Source organism: Nannospalax galili, unplaced genomic scaffold (genome assembly GCF_000622305.1).
Source record: "Nannospalax galili isolate Female #2095 unplaced genomic scaffold, S.galili_v1.0 scaffold1073, whole genome shotgun sequence".
NCBI lineage: Eukaryota > Metazoa > Chordata > Mammalia > Rodentia > Spalacidae > Nannospalax > Nannospalax galili.
In genome coordinates, this window is record NW_008333042.1 from 570,228 (window position 1) to 582,478 (window position 12,251).

Consider the following 12,251-nt stretch of genomic DNA (forward strand, 5'->3'; position numbering starts at 1 on the left):
TTTCAGAATATATGTTCATTTTTTGTCATAATAAATATGAAACATAATGAAAAACCTAGGAACATACAAAACTTCTTCTATAGCACTAGGGACTAAAGAGTTTGATGATATTTCCACTGATTTGATAACAGGGTTTGTCTTCTTCACCAACAAAGTATGAAATAGAAACACAATTTCTGACTAAATTAGTATAGGCCTCAAAGTATGCCTGTTAAACATCCAAGAAGGTTAGTTCCACCAGCATGGTACTTTTAAATACCATTTGCCATGTAGATAGAGCTTGGGGAAAGATCAAACTTTCTCAGATAAACATTGCCTAGACATATATTCCTTGATCTAGTTATATGTATAATTTGTCAGTAGGTTGTTGGACTAATATGGTTCCCTCTCATTTTTTGAAACTAGCTAGGCATTATTTATCTCTTACATTGTCTAACCCTTCCACCATGGTTTCCCCATTTAAGGTGCCCCTATTTTTCCCATTTCTCCCTTAATAATACCCTTCTCCTATGGTCCCACCTCTCTTGAGCTACTACTTTCCCTTTATCCCCTAGATTCCTTGTATAACCTTCCCTTCACCCTCCCCTTAAAATAAACCCATTTTTATCTATATCTCCTTTATTAACACTAGTTTCCTACCATTCTTCTCTTTCAGATTCTTTCTTTTCCTTTACCTCCCTCATTCCTTTTCATTATCCTGGTTCCTGTAGCTATGTCTGGATACATACTCACTTATCAGGATTTGGTGCTAGGATCCACATATGAGGGAGAACATACATTGTTTGTTTTTCTGAGTCTGTCTTACTTCACTTAGTATAACAGTTTCTAGTTCCATCCATTTACCTGCAAATTTCATGATTTCATCTTTCTTTACTGCTGAGTAAAACTCCGCTGAATAAATGAACCACATTTTCATTATCTACTCATCAGATGGGGGACACTCAGGTTGCTTCCATCTCTTAACTATTGTGAAAAGAGCAGCAACAAACATGGATGTACAAGTGTCTCTGCAATAGGATGAGTTTGTTGGATATATGCCAAGGAGTGGTATAACTGGGTCAAATAGTAAGTTCATTTGTAGTTGTTTAAGAGTTATCCACACTGCTTTCCATAGGAGTTGAACAAATTTGCCGTTGCACCAGCAGTGGATGAGTGTTCCCCTTTCCCTACATCCTCTCCAACATTTGGTATCATTTGTTGTCTTGATTTTAGCTATTCCAGTCTGACTGGGGTAAGATGAAATCTTAAAGTGGTTTTAATCTTTATTTCCCTAATTACTAGTGATTCTGAACACCTTTTAAGATGCTTCTTACCCATCTTTATTTCTTCTTCTGAGATCCCTCTGTTCAGTTCCTTAGCCCATCTTTTAATTGGGTTTCTTCTTTCTTGATTCTTTGCTTTTTGAGTTCATTATATATTCTGGATGTTAAACTTCTGTCAGATGTGTTACTGGTCAAGATTTTCTCCCATTCTGTGAGTTTTCTCTTCACTTCCTTGGTTGCTTCTTTTGATGTACAGAAGGTTTTCAGTTTAATAAGTTCCCATTTGTGGATTCTTGGACCTTGTCAGGTTTAGAAAATCCTTTCCTCCCCCTATATCTTGTAGGTTTTTGCCAATGTTTTCTTCTAACAGCTTCAGAGTTTCAGGCTTCACATTGAGGTGTTTGATCCATTTGGAGTTGACTTTTATACAAGGTGAAAGATAGGCATTTAGTTTCATTCTTCTACAGGTGAAGATCCAGTTTTTCCAGCACCATTTGCTGAACATGCTCTCTTTCCTCCATTGCATATTCTTGGGCCCTTTGTCAAATATCAGGTAGCTGAAATTGCATATACTTATATTTGGGTCTTCAATTCTGTTCCATTGATCTGTTGTTCCATTTTTGTGCCAGTATCATGTTGTTTTTATGACTATAGCTCTGTAATACAGCTTAAAGTCTGGTATTGTAATCCCCCCAGCATTGCTGTTAGTGCTCAGGATTGCTTTGGCAATCCAGGGCCTTTATTACAGTTAATTGTTATGGCAATGTCTCAAAACAGAGTTACATCCAAAAACCAATTCAGAATTTGTGCATGATATAGAAGCTGTCATCTCTTCTAATAAGGTTTCATGCTGGTCATCTCCATCACAGTATTTCAAATTATTAGATGCAATGGACCAGCCCAGATGGGAGCACTCAGTCCGACGGGAACAGGGAATCGGAGAGTGGGCAAGGATTTGGCGAGTGACAAACAGACACAACACAAGAGATGGTTGATGATCTGAATGTAATTTTCTAAAGTGGAGCATCAGATTTTATACGAGTTACAGAAGAAGATTGTTCAAGCATCAGGTTGATTTCATGGTTAGTCATTTTCTTAGAAATACAATTTAAAATCAAAGCACTACAGTACAGTGTACAGTGTTCTTATCTAATTAATCAGGTGCTTAGACTATTTATCCTTTTCCTTTAGTGGTTTGACAACATCAGCTACTTATATATTTCATGGTTGGTGATTTTATGGTTCCGTTTTTTTTTTAATTTTATTTTACTTGTGAGGTTTCAGTGGCCGAGGCCAATGACTAGGCCAATGAAGTTATAATAACTCCATATAACTTTAAAGGCTTGTTTCTCTAATCCTTATTTTCCTATTCTTTCTATCCATGTTTCTTATACTGCCTGTAATCATTCAAGTATACTTTGCTCCTGACTTGTAGTAAAGGCACCAAGGTGGTCTAGATCTAGCTAACCTATCCATAAACTATAGCGAATGTCATGAAACTTTCCATCCTTGACTATTTACCCATCTATTATTTCCTTCATAAACTCCTGTATGAGGAAGTGGTTCATCAGTGGGCTCAGGGATTCTGAATATGCTCTCCTTTCCCTTAAGGGGATGCCATAGCCTACCTCTCGCTAACTCGTAGGCAATTCCAAAGTCTGTCTTAACTGTAGGCAGCAATCTTCTTTCAGTATCCCTTTGATCTCCTTGAGTCAACTCTAGGGACTGAAGCAGGGGGATTATATACTAATAATTCTTCTTGCTGTAACTTATCTAGAATTTTCCAAGGTTGCCTATTCTTAGCTACTTTACTTATTGTTTGAGCATTTGGAGGAAGTCTAATATCGGGCAACTGAGTTCCCAGGAAATCATCCATATCTAGTCTCTCTTTAGGTGGGCCTAATGACCTGAGTAAGTACAGAGCAGTCCCTCCATGAGGAAAGAACAGGAATAAAGACAGCAATGAAGACAAGAACTAAAGCAGAACAACCAAGGACACAGCATGCTTTTTTAACACAGCCATTCTCCAGGAAGCATTCTTCCTTTGAAGTTTTCTCAGCCTCCCCACGGAGAGTTCCTCATGCAGGCTCCACTGGAGGTGGCGTGACAATTAGACCTTTAAAATAGCCATTTGAGGCTTATAAATAAGAGGAAAGCTCAGCGTGGTGGCACATACTTTTAATCCCAGCACTCTCAAGGCAGAGGCAGGTGAAGCTCTGTGAGATCAAGGACATCCTGAGATGTTACACATAGCAAATTTCAGGCCAGTGAGGCTACACAATGAGACCATCTAAAAAAATTCAGGTGAATACATAATTTGCCCCATCTGTCCCACTTCCCCCTAAAGTTTCCCCTGGTATTAAAGGCTTTCATATGTGTTATATATTAATTATAACTGATGAACCAATATCAGTATTGTATTATGAGATAAAGTCTATGGTTTATAGTAGGACTCACTCTTGATGATAAATGTTACAAGAGGAACATGTATCCACCGTTTTAGTATCATACAGCATAACCTCCCTCTGATAAAACCTCCTTGCACTTCACCAGTTCCCTCTTTCCTCCAGTAATCCAGAAGTTTCTCCAAAAGGCTAGAATTGATTGGGCAAAAATGTCTAGAGACCCATGCTGAGCATACTAGGAAAAGGAGTGGAGCCACCGTCTTATTGAACTCGGCAGGGGAGCTGGGGAACCTTAGGCAAAGGCCTTCTAAATAGGTACACAGTAGTACTGCTTGTTTCAACTTGCAGTTTCCTAACTGACATTATCACAATGCAGTGCATTTTAGAGTATGTTTTTCTCAACATTTTCTGTGATCTCTTCATGCTAACATTTTTTTTTTCTGCTAAAGTTTAATTGGGTTGTTTTTGTTTAGTTGAGCTTTAAGAACTCTTTAAGCATGTGGATATTTTTCCAAAATTTCCGAGTGAATATTCTGATGACTCTCAGATCTATGTCTCTAGTTTGTACTTCTGCAAAAACTTCAGATACCAAATAAATACTGAATATGTTATTATAATATTCCACAGTTAAGGTCATAATGTCTGCAAAAGGAGTCATTGTTCCCCAACAGAAATCATGTTCTCAACTTCAGTTTATGGAACATTTGGTCAGTTGTTCAAGATTAGTCTACATTGAAACTTACTGTCATTGTAAGCTGCATTCTCATAATCTCCTGCCTCTCCATCAAGTTACTGCCCTGCTTATAAAAGACAACTAATTCACTGTATTTTATCAAAGAATCAAAGAATTCAAACTTGAGCTTAGCTCAGGGTAGCTCTTTTCACACACAAACACACACACAAAGACACACACACACATCTGCATGGGCACACGGTCATACACGCATTTACACACACACATCTCAGCAAGTTGAAATCTTATGACTTACTAAAATATTAAAATTTCTACATAAGAATCTTTTTCCAATATATAATATATTTATTATAAGCCATGATTTCATTTGTTTCCCTTTTAATATATAGGTTGAGAGGAGTTGGGAAATACTTGTTATTTGCCCCATGATTTAACACTTTTTCTTTCTTATCACCCATTAATGAAGAAGAATGTACTTTTATTGAGAAGACTCATATGAGAACGAAGTAGAAACCACTGGATTTCAACACACATATTTAAAAATTTTTATTGCTTATTTTTAACTATTCATAAATATAACCAAAATAAAAAATTAATGGAAGACAAAACTTTTTGAAGTAGGTTGAATAAAATTCAATGATAAAATATTCCTATGGTTTCTTTTAAACTAGACTTTATTGGATAGCTCTGATTTATTGCATTGAGTAATATTATGAGATCATTGGTTTTTACTCCTAATCTTAGCACCTAAATACTTAATATTTTATGCTTTCTATCCTCAGAAAGGAAAATAGTAGCTAGTCAGTGGATGAATTGGGTTTCATGGATTTGAAATTTTCTTTATCAAATTATTAATCAAAATTCATCTCAGAAATTCATTTCCAGCAGAATTTCTCTTTTTTCTTTATTTTTTAACTGAGCTTTTATACATTTCATACAATGGTTCTTAATCATATTTAGACTTCCCCTTTTCCATCCATGCCCCCCAAACCCCATGCCCATCAGATCTCATGTTTTCTGCTATACATGCTGAGTCGTATCCTTGAGACACAGTTTCTCTGTAGCCCTAGCTGGCATGGAACTCACTATGGACATCAGGCTGGCCTCAGTCTCACAGAGGTCTTCCTGTCCCTACCTATCAAATGTTGGGATTAAAGGTATGCACCACCATGCATGGCTAACAAAATTTCTTTTGAGAGTCTCACCATGTAACTGCAACTAGCCTGGAACTTGCTATGTCGACTGGGCTGGCCTCATACATACAGCAGGCTGCCTGCCTCTGTCTCCTGAATGCTGAGGTTAAAGTCATGAGCCCCCACATACTCTTTCTTCCCCTGACTATCTTCTTGACCTCATTTCATAGTACTCTCTCCTCACCAGTAGCCATTACACAGAAGACCCTCTCTCCAAAAGAAAAACACAAGCAGATAAAAAAGAAATATAAGATGTACAGATAGAGAAAAGTCAAGTTTTGTTCACTGAGGACCAGGTGATTATGCAGAGCAGCAGCAACTATCGTCCATTGCTGGGAGGAGTATAGAATGTCGAGAGCCACTTTGGAAGAGTGTTTAACCCTTTCTAGCAACACCAAAGATAAACTAAATTTATTCTTACCTTACAGTTTAGCAATCATGCATCATGGTATTTAGCCTGAGGACTTGAGATAAAGACACAGATGTTTTTGCCAGCTTTACTCATAATTGCCAGCACCTGAAAGAAACCAAGAGTTCTTTCCATGATGTAGGTGAATGAGCTCTGGCACATTCAAACTGTTAAGAAATAAAATGAAATGAACTGCATCTTGAGAGATGTTCAGGAGTTAAGAGCACTGCTCTTGCAGAGGGGTTCAGTTACTAGTACCACACTGTGACAAATAGCCATGTTACTCTAGTTTCAGGGGTTCTGTTGCCCTCTTCTGGCCTCCACAGGCATTACAAAAAATGGATGCATTTACACACATGCAAGCAAATCACTCATGCAGGTAAAATTAAAAACTAAAAATGAAAAACAGAAATGAGCTATGAAGTCATGACATGACATGGCAGAAACAAATTCATAACAGAAAGTGAAAGAAGCTAATCTGAAAGGTCCACATCCTGCAAGATTGATTCTAAAAAACTCAAAACTATGGAGACAATGAAAATGAATGTCCAGACATTTGGGGTAGTACATGCCTATAATCTCAGTATAGAATTCAGAAGGATGAAGCTGGAGAAAGAAGAGTTTGAGGCCTGTCGAAAGAGTTCCTTCACATAGTTTTTCTCCTCATTCAAATGAGGGTAGTGAAGCCAATAAAGAACTTGGCCGGGCCTGCAAAAATTTTCCACTGATGATGCCCCTGTTAATCCCAGCAAAGCCTCTGGTTGAACTGAATGTGATATACTGATGTCCTCATTCCTGTTCAGTAGACTTTAAGAGCCTTCTTGAGGTCCTTCTGGATGGTGCACAGCTGCTTGACATGACCATATCAGAGAAGGGGTGGCCAACTCAGTCAGTCTAACAAGGGAGTGAACAGTCCATTATCCATAGCATCCATGTACTTGTGCACACATTGATACAGAAATGGCATGCTGCCAATGAAGCTAGGTAGCCTGGGAGTCAGAATTCATTGTGTCTCTTCCATTGGTCACAAAGACCCAGAAAGCATACAGGCTCACTGCCTGGACAAATTGTATTGAAAGACAACCATGGTGAATTTTTTTTATGTGTTGAATAGATATAGCAGTAAACAGAGTCCAGTTCTTCAAGGAGTTTCGATTCTAGTGAAAGAGGAGCAAAAAAATAAGCAATAAAATGCCAACTGCTAATAGGTACTATAAGATAAAATGACAATCATGAAACGAAATTGGATTTCTTTCATCAAAGACTGTGATCTCAGCTACTTCTGAGATTGAGAATCACAAGTTTGAGGCCAGTCTAGGTGACATAGTGAAGTAGGCCATGCTTCTTAAAAAAGAGGGTGTGGGGTTCTTAAGGGAATAATCTATTTTCATCATGAAGGAAAAGCACTATCAAGAACACGCAGAAGATCCCCTTTACATCCCACAGGTCAAAACCAAGACCTATTCTTGAAGGAAAATGAGGAAGCAATTTTTCAGAAAAGGAAAGCAAGCTTGCCTTGTGTGCTGGATAGCTTTAGTTGTCAACTTGACACATATGGCTAAAGGCTTATTTCCTCCATTTGACGGACCTGTGGACATGTCTGTGGGGCATTTTCTTGATTGTTGAGTGATGTGGGAGGGTCCAGGCCACTGTGGGCAGTGCCACCCCTGGGCAGGTTGTCCTATGTTGTATAAGAAAGCAGGATGAATATGGGTCAAAGGACCAAGCCAGTCAACAGCGTTCCTTCATGGCCTGTATCTTCAGCTCTTGCCTCCAGGTTCCTGCCTTGAGTTCCTACCTTGGGCTTCCTCAGTGATGAACTGTGACCTTGGAGACATAAACCAAATAAACCCTTTCCTTCCTAAGTTAGTATTGGTCAGGGTGTTTTGTCACAGCAATTGAAGGCAAACTAGAGCACCTTGATTTTTTCCCTGCAATACTGAGTATGTGAATATGCTTTAAAAATAGGGCTCTATTGGCAAGGATAGAGAGACAAAGGCAGTTTTGGAAGGGTAACTACAATGGTTCACATCTTGACTGTTCCCCAAGGGTCCATGTGTTGAAGTTTTAATCGCCAGTCAGTGATGCTACTGAGGGATAGAAGAAGTGTTGTAAGGAGGAGCCAAGTAGTACTTTCAGTTTAGTGATGGAATGTCCTCAAAGAGGATAGAAGTTCTCCTGGTGCTCAGGGTCTAAGCCAGGTGTTTACAAGTTCCTGGCCTCTTATTCAAAGTTTAGGACTCACACAGATATTTTAAAAGAAGCAAGGTAATATTCAAAGAAAAATTATAGAACAGATTAAAACCACTGTCAAGAGTGATAATGAGGATACTCAGGACCCTGATTTTTGTCTGGGGCTTCCTTTTATGGGGTTCAAGAGAAGTTTGGTATAATTTGGATGACTCTCTATTTTGATTGACAGGCTTGGATAACATAAGCCTTTGTTAACTGTGAATGTGCATCTGATGATGCATGATGCATCTGATTTCAATTATATGTATACCTAGATATGCACAGGCATAAGATGGTATATAAGTGATTTGTCTTTAGTAGGTGAATTTTGCCTTATTGGGCATGTATTCCAAACTAGTTCAGGCCTAATAACTCCCTCCACATTGGTATAGGATGTATTAGGAATATGTTTGATTAGAAATCTTCCAAGGTTGATAGTCTTCAAGTGGAGGAGAAATGTTTCATTGTTCAGAGAGAAGTGTCTGTACATATCAATACAGGTGGTGGTTTGTGTAGTAAGTTGATAGCCTTGTTCAGAGAGTGGTGGGGGCATAGTATGTATATATGTAGGTGACCGTCCTAATCACCAAGTGGATTGTTGGACGAGGAGTATGTGCACAGTACAAGCCAAGTGAAGTCTCAGGCTGCTAAGCTATTCCCAATGCTTACCTGTCTCACTGTGTCCTGAGCACTCCTCTTCCTCTTTCACTTCCTGTTTACTCTGAGGAGAATAGCTGCTTCTGCCAGGTAACCTCACCACTGAGGTACTGCTTTGATATGGGCCCAACTGCAACAGGACTAATCAATTGTAGGCTGAAATCTCATACTATGAGTCAAAATGAAACTTTACCCTTCTCAAATTTATTATCTCAGGTATTTTACTACCGTAATAGGAAACAGTGATTAAGATTAACATTCATTAAAGACAACATAGTGTGAGGGGGAGACTTTAAACAAGTAAATAACAGTACAAATATTTTCAGATTCTTTACCAGTTGCTAAACAATAGACTGATAAAACTGATGAGCCTCTTTTGAAGGCAAAGCTGGTAAAACTTAGCAATGGAGTTAAATCTGAGAAAAGATGATTTCAAGTTAATTATTCTCATTTGTAAATGAAGATCAATCTGTAGCCAATTAAGTGACCAGGCTCCTTCACGCCTGGGGCCTGGTCTGCAGTGTTAGCAGGTAGCAGCCTCCATGGTGGTACAGGCAGCCTACTGTTTCAAGAGTTTCTCTAAGGGGACTTGGAGACAGAGCTTTCTAGAGGATTTTCTGGTCTCATGGTGTTTCCAGTCTGTATTCTAGATGGGTGTGCAGAAAGTCTTTGGCAAGTCCTAGGCAGTGAAGGGTTAACATTGGCCAGGTCACCATGTCAAGTTACATGAAGATACAGAATAAGGAACATGTTACTGAGGCTCTGCGCAGAGCCAAGTTCAAGTTTATTTGCCACCAGAAGATCCATATCTCAAAGAAGTAAGGATTTATTAAAGTGATTGCAGATGAACTTGAAGATGTAGTAGCTCAGAAGCATCCTATCCCCAACAACTATGGGGCCAAACAGATCTCCCATCCTAGTCTCTTGCACTCCAGAGGGTTTTACTGCATTGTCCCTTTAATCCCTTTAATAATACTCACTAAAATTTGCATATTATCCCAAATAATTAATTGGTTAAAGTTGAAGAAAGTTAAGATCTAAACGCATACCATTGGTCAGGCATTTATGGTGAACACCTGAAACTTCAGTACTTGAGAGACTGAGACAAGAGGACCATTGTTGATTCAAGGTCAGATTGGGCTACATAGTAAGATCCTGTCTCAAATAATAATAGTAAGAAGACAATACAATGATAAATTTAATAAAGAAATACTACTATTGCTATGAATTCAATGTGATGCTATTTGCCATCAAAGTCAATTTTCTAGTGGGGAGAAAAAGAAAAGGACAAAATCACTTCAGCAACTATGACAATCTGACAGTAAACAGTTGAATCATTCTGAACAGAGATTCAGCATTTAGGATGCTTCACCTTCAAAACTGTATGAATTGCAAGTCTAGGGGTTTGTTCACATGTGATTGTCTCAATCTTGTGTAGCCCTGAAGCCTGATGCACCCACAAACACTGGTGCATACTTGTTATCCAGGTGCAGCTCTCCCAATCTTCCAAATGATATGGGGGTGACCTCTGTGCATGTAGTTCAACCTCTGGGGCAACAAGATAGGCATCCACTGACCAATCTGGGCCAGTGGAGGGGCTGCAGACTTCTGGGCACCTGTTCTTGCCTATCCACAGGTGCAACTTAAGAGGCTTCTGGGCTCCTAATGCCTCGGTCACTTATTTACAGTGATGCTTAGCTAGCTGAAAGAAAACTGAACCATATTTGCTTCTGTGACCTTCTAAAGCTGTAGCCACCATGGAGAGTGGCACATTTTTGAGAAAATGTAGAAAGGAGTGAGAGAGTCACCCCATGCTTCTAGGTCGAGAGGGCTAGGACCCAACCATCTGTAAGGAAAGCCAAAGGTCATGAGGGTTAGAGTAGATGACTTTCCTCTCCGCTCTCCCTTTTCCCTCCTTTCTCTATTCTCTCTCCTCCCTCTTCCTCTGCCTCTGTCTCTCTCCTCTTCCTTCTCCTCTGCTCTCTACTTCCTCTTCTGTCTCCCGTCTCCTCTTCCTTCTCCTTTTTCCTTCTCTCCTCTTGCTCTCTCCCTTGTTTTCTCTGTACCTCTTCTTCTTTCCACTCTTCTACATCTCTTCTCTCCTCCTCTCACTCTCCCTATCCTCTCTCTCTCTCTCTCTCTCTCTCTCTCTCTCTCTCTCTCTATATATATATATATATATATATGTCCTTGGCCCTTCCTGTCTATCCTGGGAATTGAATCTAGTGGCCCCCACATAGCCAAAATGCTCAGGGTGCTACCACTGAGCTCCATTCCCATCCTGTGTTTTTTTTTTAACTTTTAATGAAAGCAATAAAAGGAAGGTAGGGAAGGGGACGTTGACAGTACCCCACACCACAGCCCCAATGTATTCAGATCATTAATACCCAACATAGGAAGTCTTCTGCCTTGGCCTTCTGCATTTAGAATTCCAGTTGAAATAGGTTGGTAGCAGTGCAGAATTTTAAGAGAAATAAAGGATCTTGGACCAGATCTTGACCACTGATAAACCTTTGCTTCCATGGAACAATGTGAAGGTGCTGGGATGAGTCTCATGCCTGTGACTAGAGGCAGGCAACTAACCACAGCCTCCACAGAGCCAGGAACGTAACATATATCCAGGGGACCAGATGTTAAGAGATATGACCACTGGAGGAGATGACTCCTGCAGTACCTTCTTTACTGAGTCAGACTCTGGGGGACATGTGCCCAGGGCAAAATCTGTAGACCTGGAAATGATCATTGGTGAGTTGACCTGAAGCCCTGGCCAGAAGTTTTCCTTCACTGGCTATCTACTCACTATGTCTCCCTTCAAGCCCTGCAAAGTAAGAAGGCATGCAAAGTTTATTAGTGATGGGCTGCTGGCTTCCTTTTACCTGACAAAGTTCATATTGATTCCTACCATCGGCTCTTTTGCCCTAAACAGCTGAACACAGGCAAAGAAATTTGCCAATAGCTATGCCTTTGGGCATTACACCATTGACAAGGGTATCATTGACCTCATCTCAGACCAAATTAGAAAGCTAGTAAATGCTCTATGTAAATATGTATTTAAATTGGGTGTTAGCTTAATGGGGTGACCACATACCAGCATTCTTCTTTATTACCCGCCAACATGCAGAGCAGGCTGCTCATTCTGATGACTTCTACACTAGCTGTTCTCTAGGTTATGGGGAAATTTGTAATGTCTGTTGTACCTGTCCCTCATGCTAATATCAGCTGGATATGGTTCATGACTTATTGGAATCATAGTACTATATAAGAAAACATGTCCTGGGATTAAAATATTACATTTTATTCTTCCCTGTAGGCTGACCAGTCACAAGTCTTCAGGGCTTCTTGATTATCAGAAGCCTTGGTGTTGTATCTGGTTTGGCACTGGGTTCATCTCCCTCCTGA

The 12,251-nt window shown here is 39.6% G+C and overlaps 1 non-coding gene across 1 annotated transcript; it reads left to right on the forward strand.

Moving 5' to 3' along the window:
• The first annotated feature begins 9,321 nt into the window (after positions 1–9,321).
• LOC115069411 lies at positions 9,322–9,453 on the forward strand. Its single transcript, XR_003848687.1, has one exon. It is a non-coding gene; the product is annotated as a small nucleolar RNA SNORA70 (small nucleolar RNA).
• The last annotated feature ends 2,798 nt before the right edge of the window (positions 9,454–12,251 follow it).